This window comes from Pezoporus flaviventris, unplaced genomic scaffold, assembly GCF_033815535.1.
Source record: "Pezoporus flaviventris isolate CSIRO_AGI_PZ_B2104156 unplaced genomic scaffold, CSIRO_AGI_Pfla_v1 ptg000036l, whole genome shotgun sequence".
NCBI lineage: Eukaryota > Metazoa > Chordata > Aves > Psittaciformes > Psittacidae > Pezoporus > Pezoporus flaviventris.
In genome coordinates, this window is record NW_026892584.1 from 3,473,840 (window position 1) to 3,488,670 (window position 14,831).

General features: G+C 42.2%; 1 long non-coding RNA gene across 3 annotated transcripts; it reads left to right on the forward strand.

Annotated features, from left to right (window-relative positions):
- The first annotated feature begins 815 nt into the window (after nt 1-815).
- Nucleotides 816-10,837, forward strand: LOC133274093 (uncharacterized). 3 transcript variants are annotated; one of them, XR_009745025.1, is made up of 5 exons: nt 816-865; nt 3,222-3,326; nt 4,878-4,945; nt 9,800-9,937; nt 10,076-10,837. It is a non-coding gene; the product is annotated as an uncharacterized LOC133274093 (long non-coding RNA). The 3 variants fall into 3 exon arrangements; XR_009745024.1 differs by lacking the exon at nt 816-865 and adding an exon at nt 6,054-6,138 and having other exon boundaries at nt 2,669-3,326; XR_009745023.1 differs by lacking the exon at nt 816-865 and having other exon boundaries at nt 2,669-3,326.
- Nucleotides 10,838-14,831: the final 3,994 nt, after the last annotated feature.

Here is a 14,831-nt window from a genome sequence, read left to right on the forward strand (position 1 = left end):
CGCAGCTTCACGCTTGCCCTAATAATAATTAGGTTAAAACCAGACCAACCGAGCCCGTCCGCCTGACTCTGATCTTCGTCCTCCCTCAGTCCCAGCGCGGACGGCGGTGCGCTTGTGGGCGCGTCCTGGATGGGAAAGGAGGAGGGAAGCGAGGGGGAGGGCGGAAGCCCGCAGTGAATCAGCTGGGCACTTCTGAACACGGCCACCGCTCTCCCCTACCCCGTTCCCCTGACACAGCCGGAGCTCCCAGGCGCCGGAGCTGAGCCCAGCCGCGCCGGGAAAGCCGGCGGCCGTGGACCTGCGCCCCACATCTACCGGGGGCTCGCTGCCGGGTACCGGGGCTCCCCTCTCCCGCGCGCACACACACGCACGCTCACGCTCACCTGCTGAGGGAATGGCGGCTACCGGCACTGAGGCAGGGCGGGCTAAGGAGGACAGCGGTGCGAGCAAGCAACCGCCGCTCCCTCGCACACCCCGCTTTGCCGCCCGCTCCCCCATTGGCTCTCGGAGGCGGAGGGGCGGGCCCAGGACGGGGCAGGGAGCTAGGCGCAGGGCGCGGCCCATGTGGGCGGAGCGGAGGCGGAAAGCGAGGTGGGCGCTGATACGCGGAGAGGCGCGGGTTGGGCTGTAATTGGCAGTTCGGGCTGTGACCCCGGGACACGGGGAAAGGGAAGCCCTGAGGGGGAGGATGTGAGTCTGCGGCAGGCTAGTTCTGGAGCCGCCGTCTCCGCGATCGTACAGCTGCCTTGGGGAAGGCAGAGCTGGGGACTGCGAGGAGAGGCCTCGGCGTGTAAATGTGTGTGGGAAGAGGTGCACCCTGGGAAGGCACTGCATGCTGGGGACCTGTTTGGTGGTGCTGTGAAAGGTACTGCCATGGAAAATGAAGATCTACAAACGGCTTTCAGTCCCAGCCCCTTCTGCATGAAGCCCTGTGCAATGGCTATCCTCTACTTTCCCGGGCTCTGGCAAGGCGGAGGGTTTGGCGTTGAAGTTACATGCACATCAGCGCCGTTGGTGGGGCTGTGAATGGGTTTCCAAGGGAAGGTGAGGGCCAGCAGCTGCTGCCTCTGGTGCCTTCCATCTGGGAACCTGTGCTGGAGGTTTTCTGTTTTGGACCTGGGCTCTGCTACAGTGAGGCAGTCAGTGAGGGAGGTCCTTAGAAGGCAGCACACGTTCAGATCCCCATGTTGATGGGCCTTGCAAGAGAAGGTGCAGGCCGGCAGCAGCTTTATGTCCTGGCCCCTTCCTGAGCAGGAGCCCAAGCTGGAGAACTTTCTGTTTTGAACCAAAGCTTTGGATAGGGTGAGGTGCAGGTGTGGAAAAGAAAGTGCAAAGCACTAGTATTTGTGATTATGTGAGTGGACTGCCAAGGAAAACTGAGAGCTTTAGCCTTGACCTATTCTGAGTGGGAAACTTCAGTGGAGGTTCTCTCTTTTGGCCTGTGGTTAGAGTTAGGCAGCAGGTCAGGTAAATACTTTGGAGGCTATGCAAGCACAGAACATGCATGAGGGTGGGGCTGTGATTAGGGCCTCAAATGAAGGTGAAGGCCACTAACAACTCTCACTCCTGGCTCAGGTCTGCATGGGAAGCCTCATTGGTGGTTTTCTCTTTTGAGCATGGGTTCTGGCTAGTTTGAGGCAGTGGGTGAATGAGATCCTTAAGAGGCAGCACAAGCACAGAGCCCCTGTGTTGATGGGGCTGTGTAGGGGCTGTCAAAAGGTGTAGGCCAGCAAGAGCTTTCAGTCACGGCCCCTTCTGTGTGGAAGTCCTAAGCTGGATGTTTGGAGTGAGGCTATGGAGCCAATTTGGCCTCCCTGGGAAGATAAGCCAGCCTCCCTGCTCCAACAGATACTAGGATTTGAAGGAAATAAGTACACTCAATACATCTCAGCAAAAGTAATTGCATTCTTTAAAAAATACAAAATCATTAAAGTAATTAAAATAAAAGCATATGTATCAGCCTCAGTTTGAAATGAGTACTTTTTAAATTTGTAATAGACTGGTCACTTTCAAGAGCTCAGAGCTTGAGTATCTGAAGCTCTCCTTGATTCTGGTATGATAATAGCAGGAAGACTGCTCTGTCCCAGAAGGAGGTTATGGCCCTGCCAGGCTGCAGTGGTGTGAGTATGAAGTCTCTTCCTTGAACTATTATGAGTTGGGATTCATGCATTTTTCCCTTGTGGGCAGACCCACCCACAACATACTTCTGCCTGCTGCAATTTCCAGGATGTGGCTGGAGCCTCCAAAGCACAAAAACATGTGACCAAATCCAGAAGCATGGACACTAGAGATTAAGCCTCTCCCTTACACTTAAGATCATGCCATGCCAATGAAAAGAAAACCCCCTTCTGGTCAGAATTTTCCTTTCTAGTCTTCTCATCCTAATGATGCAATTTTAAGATGTTATTCTTTCAGAAGTAAACAAAGCTTAGATGAAAGCAAGAGGAGGATGAGAAAAAGAAGATAGATTCAGGTCTATTCATATGAGCAGGGGAGAAAGAAAACAAAAGAATAAATCACTACAAACCCAGCTACACCCCCAGATTCAGCAATATCCATATCTTTGTATTTTTGGCCATAGCAGACAGTTAGAAGAAGGTAATTAATAGCTTAGAAGAAACCCCTGTATGTTTTCTGTTATGTGTGAATGTCTTCTTGGGTCTTTTTTTTTTTTTTTTTCAGTCTTCCAGGTGCCTTTTTCATTTGAAATATAAAAAAATTTGCCCAAATCTTTTTTCGCTTATTATACCAGGAGTTTTGTACATATCTGTCTGCAGTCTACATTTTCATTTACACATGGAATCAGGAGGGATCAGTCAGCTGGGAATAGATGCGGGTGTTAATTATTTTGTTTTCCAAGTAATTGTGCAAGCTGTCATGAATTAAGGAACACCAAGCTAGAGTGCTTACTTCAATATGATTCTAAGCCTCCTGCAGCTAACCTTAGTGAAGACATGAAATGTTTTGCATTACATAAGGCTGCGTAGACTGCAACTTGGCAAAACCTGCCTTGGCTCTGTTTAGCTGGCAGATAACCCTGTGAATGGGTCCCAGTGGTACTGACACTGATTCCTAGGTCAGGCTCTGTTCATCTATTAACCCACAAAGAGCAAGTCAGGTACTTTTGTAAGACTGTTCTAATCAGAACATTCTGTGTCTTTTATTGTGGCAATGTACACTGCTGAAGCTCTCTATCTTCTCTGCTAACCATGTTTCTTCAGTTAAGGGCGTAAGATGATTCTGCCTCTCATGGCTGCAACTGTGGCCACCTAGAGGCTTGCAGTGTGGCCTGTGTTTCTGTAGCAACCTGTCATTGCTTTGCAAAGGTAAGTCAATTTTTCCCCTGTAACTGACATATTTTTAATTTCTAAAAAAAATATTACAAGTCTTGTCAGCACAGCCCACATGTGTTCGGTGCTGTAAGACTTCCCTAGCAATTAATTATGATCTTGTAATCCAAAGAAATCAAAATAATAAATGACAAGTCATATTTATCTGTGCCTCCGCAGACTGAAATTTCAGTTTACATGTTCCAGACCACTCCTATCTTCCAGGCCTCCTTATTGCTATGAGTCAACCATCTCAGACACTGTTGTTGCACTGAGTAACACCAAGCTCTGCCAGCACAGTAATGTCTCAGACTTTGATTTGCCTTGGTCGTTGTCCATTCTTAAATACTTTCTCGTGAAGATACAGTAACAGCTCAACAAATACTTAAACAGGATAGAGTGATTTGCTGTGTGTTGCCCTGTTTTTTTTAACCAGATAAAATGGATACTACTAGCCTCATTTGACAAGTTAGCAAAAGGGTTATCAGTCTACCCTGTGGCAGTCAGATCCAGGAGAGATCATAGTGTGCATTTGTGATTGCAACAGCAGAAAGATGCTTTGGGAAAATAAATACAACCCTCTTCTCCTAAACAATATAATTTTTCGAACTGATTATTTGCTTTTAGTTTATTAATTTTTCTTGAGTGGAATAAGCATTTTATTTTTAAATTCATTGATTAAGGAATAGCAAAATCATCACTCAGAATATACCACAGGTTTTGCTTAGAGTTTATTAATGAAAATAAGAGTATCTTTTCAGTGCTCTGTCAAACTAGGTAGCCTTTATGGTCTCCTTGGAAAGTGAACACTTGTAGATGCTATTTAACTGGTAAGTAATATGTTACTGCTTTAGAAATTATACACTGACAATTTCTTGGGTGGTGAAAACCCACCTAATAGCCCCAGGTCTGATCCAAGAATTCTCCATGGCTGGGGTTATGCTCCCAGTGTCTGCTATTGCTATTTTGTACACCCAAGATATTCTTACCTGTATTAACATTACCTCTGAAGAGATGACTGTGGGACTAAGTAAACACATGCACTAATCAATATCCATTGAGAAGGGGATAGGTCTAATATGCTGCTTACCAAAATGTCTATAAACTTAGCAGATACCTAAGTTTTTCAGGAAATGCTAAATTTACAGTCAAGCAACCATGGGTAGACTCCACTGAGATTTTCTAAAAGTGCCTGAGCACCTTTGGCAGAAGAGTCCAAAAGAAATTAAGTGACATTTGCATACCCAAAGCACCATGTTCCAAGCAATTGATTATCTCTCCAAGTTATTTTTAATACATATTGATCAGTAAGAGCAAAATGAATAGCAATGCCAAGGCATAGAGATGAGATAGCCCTTCCGGGCAAGCTTGTAGGGGATCCTCCACTCAGAACGAGACATATCAAGAGGCTGTTTGGTAGGAACAGCAAGTGACAAATCTGCCCCCCACACAGAATTTTAGATATGCTGGTTTTAGTTTCTCCTTCTAATGTTTCACTTTTTTTTCTCTAACTCTGCGTATTTCTGACTTCTGTCTTTGTCCTCACAGTCACGTTGAGTGAGGAATACAAATCTCCTGATATCATCCCAGATGTGAGACAATGAATGACATCCCAGGTATGAAGGACATGACTTACAATCCTCACAGCATGTACCTAAGGTTATGTTAACAGTAGCAAAGAGGCTGGCCAAACTTTGAAAGGAAAATATGTAGCTGGAGGTTTTCTAAGGTAAGGGAACAAGTCAAAAATACAATATAAAGGTCAATGTGTATGAGAAAAAGCCATGGTGAATGTTGCAACCTAATAGTGGTTGTGTTTGTGATGCTCCCTAAACTCTGATAAACTTTGAGAAAGAAAACTCTCTGGCTTGAAAATACACACCATTATTTTTTTAGCAAAAAGTAGAGATTTATGTAAAGATTATTTGGAAAGTTATTTAGAGGCTCATTTGTTCAGATTGAAGGATTTGGCAGACGCTTTTGGGAAGACACTGTTATGTGCACTAGTGAAATATTTAGGAAAACCCACTGTCAGTTGAAAATCTTTCACTCAGACTGTCAGTTGCTCACAAACTGATAGCATAGTTTTCCTTAACAGTTTCAATTGTGAGGCGTAACTGAAGGAGTCTGTATTGCAGATTTATTTTTTTTGGTTTTCCCCCTCATTGGGCAACAGATACTGTGTATACTATTTCCTGCTGTAATCTATCAGATGGAAGCAGAACTCGTTTGTTTGCTTCCCACATAGGTCTGCAAGGACACCGTAGTCACTTTGCTTCCCACATAGGTCTGCAAGGACACCATAATCACGGCAATCAAACATCGACCCATAGTGCCCAACTACTGTTTCAGGAAAGAAAAAGGTATTTTAACTACACAAAGTCTGAAATGTAGCTAACTTCCAGTATAATATTCATGCCAAAGTAAAAACTCTCTGTGTTGTAGTTGCTCTCTTATTGTAGCAGTAGATTTCTATAAACAGGCTGCAATATGAGCTCAATTCCACAGACTTTGTTTGAGATGTATAATGCGTAGCCAAGAGATTTTAAGACCCTGTAGATTTGCAGCGTATGCAAGTCTTGTCTTCAGTCAAAGCCAAATGCACACGTACATACAATTAAAACCTACCTTTGTACCTTTTCTATTGAATTTCCTTATCTTTCTATATCTGCAGCCATAATAAAGCATAATTTATTTGCAATGTATTTCCTTTAACATCTATAGTACCACCAACTCAAGCAAAGCAGAGTGCTGAGTGGATAAGAAGAGGGAAAAAGATTCTCCAGAATTTGGAGCAGGACATGAGAAAGTAAGTTAGAGGCAGCTTGGGCATGGACAATGTTTGCTTGGAAGAAAAGCTGTTTAAGTCTCCCTGCACAGTTATACTGCACACCCAAGTTACTGAAGCAGCTCCTCACCTGCAGTAGTGGTGTGTAGGCTGCTGCTAGGGGCAGGTCTAGCATGGCATGATGCTCTGTGTTGTCTTTGCCACAACTGTTGGGCCTCAGCGTCCTCCACACCTGACCATCTTCCTCATCCGATACTCTGGTATGCTTGTGTACTTGTGGTAGCAAATATCACAGCAATTTTATTGATTCATTGTGCTAATGCATAAAGGTATTTTAGTTCCTCACTCTGCCTGTATGAACTTTGTTGGAGATTCTGGTATTCACTTTCCTCACCTCCAGCCTCTGTTGTGCCCTGTTGCCTTTGCTGGCTTTGATGATACTGAAACTTCTTGCATCCTTAGTGGGAAGAGAGGAAACACATGTATTTAAAAGGCAAGCAAACATTGCCATACCTCTCTAGTGATCTCCAGGAACATTGCTGGGGGTGAGTGGAGCAGCACAGCTGACAAAGCAGTGCCAGATACTCACAAATAGTACCCCAAATGGGCAATAGCCACAGTTATGATGAAATTTTGTAACTGCCTATGACACAGTGAGAACATCCTGATACAAGGCCTGGTTCTCCAAGAGTGAAGCAGCATAGTTTGATGAACTAGTTAGCGGACTGTCCAATAATGTGCTTTAAATACAGTGTCACAACAGATGGATCCCAATTATAATGCTCAAACTACAGCTTCAAACCCAGGATCTGTATTTTTAACTTTTTTGGTTTTTTCTTTTTTCTTTTTTTTTTTTTACCTCATCAGAAACTGACACCAACAAAATCAATGGCTGGTTTTTACTAGAGAAGGTAATTGCTCAAAGGCTGAAGAACTGCCAGGTTCAAAAGTTTAAGGTTGTTTTATTCTCATAGTCTTCTGTTCTGGTCTTTGTATTCATTCTGCTCACTGCACAAGGAAGCCCCTTCCAGAACAAATCATCATGCTGGTCTTTCTGCCTTGCTTCATTGGCAAAATGCCAATTTTTATAATATTTTTATAATTTAATATTTCCTGAGCACATTGTTGTGTCTACATATCTAAAAGCAAAGCAAGTCTAGAAGAAGTGGTTTACACTTAATGCAGCAGGCAGTGAAATTTGTGGTACTCTACGTAAACATAAGCAGATGAAAGATTGGCTCTGTGGGTAAATGTCTTAGAAAAGCACTATAATATTTTTCAGTTTTTGGAGAAATTGAAGTATTTAGTCATGTTTAACAACTTCATGTTCATCAAACCATCCTAGTGAGTAATAAGCATTGTTACAGACAGAAAATTTTTTCACTAACCTATTTGCCAGCATTAACTTCAGCTCCTATCAAGATGGGCAGCAGAAAGTAAACTAAGCAATGTAGAAGTACTTTTGTGCTGTTCAGCTGACTTTCTGAACTGAAGTGAGCATCCACTGGACTTTGTGAGTAGTTCAGTTCAGTGAAGTACTGCTTAGTTATTGTGGTCGTACACCAAGCACAAATTCTGTGTATTCCAACCACACATCGAAACCACATGAAGCACTAAGAACAGATAAGGAAAGATAACTGGAAGCACAGATCAACTTGTTTCACAAACAAGTTTTCCAGGACCTGAAGAATTATAATCTACATGACTCCGTGGGCTATTTACTAATCTGTAGGTAGGTCAGCTTCCTAGGTAAGCCCTATCTGCCAGGCTGCTTTTCAAAATCCTGTCAGTGAGGAAATGACTATAGCAAAGCCGCATGTTCTGCATGTTGGAGCTTTACACCTTCATCTGTAAGAATAAGTCTAGTTTGCATTTGTGCCTGAGAAACTAATGGTTTAAGAATCTCAGAGATGACTTAATCAATTACTAGAATACCACCAGGCAGAAATATGTTCCTGAAGTTTAATGAAGGAACAGAAGAATCAATGAAAAAATGGCTAAGATAAGAAAGCCATCAGTATATGGAATTATTAAAAGCATACAGAACTGAGAAGTCTCAATATTCTTGTATATGACAATATAGAAGAAATTGAAGTGGTCACAGAAGGGACTGAAAGTGTACTCCTCCTTCAAAGACTTTGCTGAACTATTTTAAATGCGGAGTACCAGAGAAATACTGTGAAACATCACAGAATGCAAGGAAAGACTGCTTTCTACCAAAACCCATGAAAACAGTAGAACAATGTTTCTCAGGATATCCTAATACAAGCCTAATGGTTGTAGCAAAGTGTTGATGACTCTACCAGAGACTGATTTTAAGTGGATTTCATAGGAAGCTAATATGACTGGAATCATGAACTCGATACAGGCAGATTTTGAGTTTAAAAATAAATACACAAAAAAGACTTTTTAAAAAGAATCCATGTAGGAGCAATACATGCTCTAGAAGAATGCCATGTTAAAAATGGCACAATAATAGGTCCCTAATAAATGGTCTTGTTTTCATGAATCCTGATTTCACACTCATTCTCACTTTGAATACTTGGTGAGATAATGCATTGTCTCACATTAGGTCCTCAGTGTGCAAGCAGCAGCTGCATGTTACTGAACAGGCACATAAAGCAACATCTTCAGAACCCGAGGTGAAGAATACTTCCGTCAGTTGAGGATAGGGCTTACTTCCCTCGTGTGGTTATTTAAAAAAAAAAAAAAAGGCTGCCGGAAATCTACACTTTGGGATTTCATAGAATCACAGAATATTTTGTGTTGAAAGGGACCTTAAAACTCATCTAGTTCTAACCCCCTGCCACAGGCAGGGACACCTTCAATCCAACATAACTACTAGGAATAAACACACACAAAGTACAGATCTCACATATTTCTGTGAACTCTTCCTGCCTTTGAAGCAGCTGTGACTTGTCATACCTTAGTATTTGACTAGATGACCCAGCAAACTTATATTGTTCAACTGTTTCTGGGCTTTTCTAAGTTTGAGGAGATATTTTAGCTTTTCTGTTTGGAGAGAGGAAGGAAAATTTGTGACTGATTTTTTGCTATTTCGTAATTCTCTCAGCAGCACAGGATTACTTGCATGGAGGTCAATGTTCTTAAAAACCCCAGCATGAAATGTGATTAAATAGTTTTTTATTACTGCATTTTAGAAATTTACTGCATTTAGAAATTAGAGTTACCCTGCTGTCATACTTTTTCAGAATATACTTCTATTAAACCTCTTTGAAAATTTAAAACTTTTTTGATTGTATGTTTGGTTGGTTTTATCTTTATGAGAACTCCTCCACATTGCAGGCTCCTCACAGATATCTGCAGTTCTCACCCCTCTCATAGGATTTGAGCTTAAGAGGACTTCCAAAGGCAGAAGTGCAGAGTTTTGCTGGCCTTCCTGTGAAAGTGCAAAATGCATGAGTATCAATGCGAATATGTTTGGGCTGTTTGCAGATTACTTAACATCATTGTTAGCTTATATAGAAAGGCTTCTGGCTGTGTCCATCACTACTTTCCAGCAACTGTAATAATAATGTAACGTAGATAAGCTTGCACAATCTTTTTTTCTCACAGGGTGCATACCTTCATAATCCTCCTCTAACATCTAATTAGGCAGTTAGACTGATAACATTATTAGCCCCTTCAGCTCATGGTTGATCTTCCCACATTGTACCTGCAGGCTTTAAGTGGAAATGTAACCCCCTAATGCAATGAGATGCCGGTATTGCATGAAGAGCCATTATCCACCAAAGACATCCTTGCCTGGAGTTTTGTATGTAGGATCCTGTCAGTTGGCCACACTCTTTACCTGAACCAGGTGTGTTAAGTAATGCATGTGGCATGTGCACATGTGATATGCATATGACAGTGTATCTGTAGGGTAAATATCACCTATACAACCAGACTTGACTGGGAAAGTTTAGGTATGTTCTTCATTTCTGCCCCTCCCTCCCAGGTGTTCCTGCTGCAGCCAAGAATCAGTGAAGATCTTTGAGTCTGCCTTTAAAAACAAATGGTGGGGACAAATAGAGGGAGTCTTTCTCAAAGAGTCTGTCCTTTCAAAAGAAGGCCACAGGCACAAAAACAGTTGGCACCCTTGCAAAAAATGGACTCTTGAACTGGACAAGATATATGGTTTGAGGTTTAGCAACTTATTTATTTCTCTCTTTGTAAATACTGGTGCTAGGACACTATCACCTACTCTGGTGTTTGCACTCCCACCTGCTGACAGACAAGGCGGAAAAGTGTGGCTCAATCACATCTTGTTCAGCAGAATTCTACCAAATACCAACCAGACATGGTGGAAGTGGTTTAGCTACTGTTGTTCCCAGAATTCAAAAGAAAAAGAAAACCAAGCAACATGCTTGGTTGATAAAATTACACAAGAAAGTGTCATTGCTGGTGCCTCAGCTCTCCAGGGTGTGTCCAGGGTGGCATAAGCTTTTCACATGGCCCCTAGTCTGCACTGGTTAAGCACGACACTGGTGGCTTCATGTACATGGGGATTTTATGATTTCTGCCATGGAAGGAGAAACCACAGTTTATTTTGGAGGCTAAAGTGGGAATTCTGATAATAAAAAGAAGGGCACGTAAAACCAAGCTGTTGCTTTTTAGGCCCAGCAACCCGTCTTAATTAAAATCTTTCATCATCCAAGCAGCTGTCACAGCTGTACCTGCCATTAAGGCAGAGTTCATCTTACCTCATGGTGGCTTACTGACAGTTCATTATGTCTGATCCATCAGAGCGTTGGCAGCATACCCTCTTCTAGGCAGCTGGAGCACAGCCCACAGGCATTGCGATCATACAATCATAGAATCATAGAATAGTTAGGGTTGGAAAGGACCTTAAGACCATCTAGTTCCAACCCCCCTGCCATGGGCAGGGACACCTTACACTAAGCCATGTCACCCAAGGCTTTGTCCAACCTGACCTTGAACATTGCCAGGGATGGAGCATTCACAACTTCCCTGGGCCATTCCAGTGCCTCACCACCCTTACAGTAAAGAATTTCTTCCTTATATTAATCTAATCTTCCCCTGTTAAGTTTTAACCCATTACCCCTTGTCCTATCATTACAGTCCCTAGTGAAGAGTCCCTCCCCAGTATCCCTATAGGCCCCCTTCAGATACTGGGAGGCTGCTATGAGGTCTCCATGCAGCCTTCTCCTCTCCAGGCTGAACAGCCCCAACTTCCTCAGCCTATCTTTATACGGGAGGTGCTCCAGTCCCCTGATCATCCTCATGGACCTTCTCTGGACTTGTTCCAACAGTTCCATGTCCTTTTTATATTGCGATCACTCTCTAGGCTAAGAAAGGAGCCGTCAACATGATCGTACATTCACATAATTAATCCTTTGACACCTCAAATTAAGTGAGATGGATTCCTCCACAAATACGTTGGTGTAGTGATGTTTGTTTATGACAAAATACTGCTTGCCTGCTCCCACTGATAACCACAATACTGTACAGTTAGCCCAATTTCTTCCAATGTGAGTGAAGTGTTAGGTTGTGGAAGTTATCTGGTCCTCTGATTGTAATCTGTGTTGCATCTATATTGTAACTGGAAAAAATAAATATTTAATTAGGAACAAGGATGTGATACAAAATATTAATGTGAAATATATTTCCTTAATGAAGCAAGAAAGTTGCAGTGACTCATTTTAGCTTCATCAGAAAGACAGGGTGTCCCAGGAAATAGCTGTGCTTTGATGGAGTCTCCTTTGAAACCCAACCCAGTTCACTTCTCTTGTCTACAGCCATGGTATGACAATGCCTGGGAACCAAGGGTGAACTTTTCACATGACATGCTCTGTGAAAGGCATTGGCTTGCTGGGTGAAGAAACTACACAAAGATTTACACCCACACTATAAGACAGCTGATTGCCTTCACTATGCCAAGTAGTTCATTCAAGCCCATCCATGCTCTTCTGGACTATAGCTATAGTGCACACACAGCCTAAAACATCTGCAGCATTTCTGTGAAATTACTGGCTGTACTTACTGCACCTGCGTTGTGGTTACATTTAAAAACACATAGTCCTGTCCAGCTTCTGAGAGCAGACACTTACCATTTGTAATGTTGGATTCTCACCAAGCACAGAACCAAAGTCAGTTGCAGAGCCTCCCAGGAGAGGTCAATACTATGAGATATTGAGTCCCTGGCTTCAATCCAGCAAAACACTTAAACCCTTTACGTGCATTCCTTGACAGTATTCATGTGCTTAAAGATGAACTTCCATTTTGATGGCTGCAGGAGAGGACACCAAGTCCTTAACATGCTGTGTAATGTATAACAAACACCAAGAGCAGCATTAACACAAAATACTGTATTTGAACTTCTTATTTTAAGATTTTCAGGTGTTCCATCTAAATGACAGTGCTGAACTTTATCAATGCTCAAACAACTATATTCAACAGTGTTTTTTTTTTTTATTAAAGTCTGCTTTTAGGTTTTGCAGTCTAGACTTGTTTTACAACCCAGAGAATAGGACATAGGGTTCAATTTCCAAGACCACCAACCCAAAACCACTGACAGGAGTGACAAATAAGAGAGGAAAAGGTGAAGAATATGTATTTTTGGAGCAAGTCTGGTATTCGAAATACTTTTCTTTTGCTAGATGCCACCACCAGTTAATTTTCAGAAATCATTTTAACAAGAATATATATATTTAAGGTATAGCGATAAGAAGCAAAATAGTGTAAGGTACTGTGAGACATGCAGACTCAGCACCAAAGGCACAAAACTGTGCAAGAATCTTCAGTAACGGATGACTTATTAAACTAAGGTGTGCTTATGGACTACAGGGGTTGGTTAGTTATCTACTTCCTGGAAGTATTTAAGTGTTCTCGGAAATATTTAGTTCACTTTACCTGAACTGTGTTGACTATAACACAGAAATATCCCACAGGTTAAAGGCAAAACCTGGCAAGAATTCCAACAGCTAAGGAATCGCAGCAGCAACTGGTGTTCTCATTGGAGTGTCAGCAGTGTGCCTTCGTGGTTCTACCCTACGGGCGTCTACACAGCCTTGTGACTTGCTGTAGACTGGTAGCCCAACATTTGGAAGATTGAAGTATTTCCCCACATCATAGATTGTGGTGGAAACCATCTCTGCCGGTGGTGTTATGATCACTGGTCCCTGCTGGGATTCTGGCCAAAGGGTCATCAGTTCAAAAGTCTTCATTTTGAAACATTTTGCAAACATTCGTAAATATGTTCTGCAAAATCTGAATCACAGAAAATGATGAATGCAGTTTGTTTTGCAGAAAGTAGCTACTGACACCCTGCTGGCCCCGCTTGCCATCTGGCTGAGGAGCCCGCTGCAGGCAGCGGGTGAGAAGCTGCTGTCAGCAGGCTGGGCTGGCTGACCACAGCAGGAGTAGGTCTGTGCCCCAGCAGGGCCCTTTCCAGCATGACCTGCCTCCTCAGGAGACACATTTATTACGTGGATGGGTTTATCACTAAGCAATGCAACTATTATATGCTTACTGTCATCCTGCTATTTAATAATGAAGGGTTTCCCCTGTGTGCTTGTTACCCCTCAGACACTGCTGCAAAGACATGCATGGAAGCTTAGAAAAGAAACTGCAGAACTGAAAGTGCGAAGATACAGCTCTCCTAACACTGAAGAAACAGCTCTCCTAATACTGAAGAAACAGCTCCTCCTGAAGGCAAAAATCGGGACCTGTGCCTCTTTAGGTTTTATGAGCTTCCCACGGTTTGCATTGCATATAAGAAGTTATACTGAGCCATAAGCCCAGAAAAAGGAATATGTAATCCAAGGAGTGCAGTTACAGAAAACCAAATAAAAGTGTAAACAAGCTTCATTTACAGATGTGGAGGAGCTCCACAAAATACAAAGGGAGTTCACATAAATACCCAGTATGGTAGGATTCTCAGTATTAGGAGCGGGTTTAATTTATCATTTTCCCAACATTTTCCAATGTTATATGTGCAAATATATGTGCTGTGCGCACACAGACACACCTACATAATCTCAAAAAATTTCTGTTGCTGAAATCCGAGGATTAGCCAGTTTTCTTCCCCTCTGTTCACACTGACAATATAAAGCATTATATTCATTTATCTTGGAGTTAATTATTGCAAAATTATCTCTAAAAGACTGCCATTTGAAACCCTTGTAATTTTTTTAACAATTAAAATCTTTATGTAGAAAAGGTTTTTTTAAAAAAATCTATTGAATGTTCTCTATGTAAGTGTCTGTGTTAGCACAGACAACCATCCCTTTTCCTTTTTCCTTTGAGCTGACTTTCCAGTAGGATTGATTCAAGCAGAGATTACAAGACCTGGGCTTTTGTTTCTCCTTTTTGAACAGTTTCCTAAGAGTAGTGGAACAAGGGAAAAAAATATCTGTGGAGCATGTACTGTAATTTAATACACCTTCAGGAGTATCTCAAAAAGTAATTACTTTTGAGGTACTTGGGTTTTGATAGCTCCTAGCAGACACTGAACTGTTTTTGTATTTCCCAATACTGCCTTCATCCAACTAATGACAGTCTGAAAGATTCAGTATTTGGGAGCAGCTATAAAAATACCTATTTTAGAAGGCACTGGGACTGTATCTGCCTGTAAAGAAAAATACATCTTTGTTTCTGACTTGTTTACTTAAACTTCTAGAAGCAGAAAATGTAAGTGCTACATGAATGTTTCAGTCCCATAAAATGAAAAAGCACTTGAGTTAGGTTTGGGG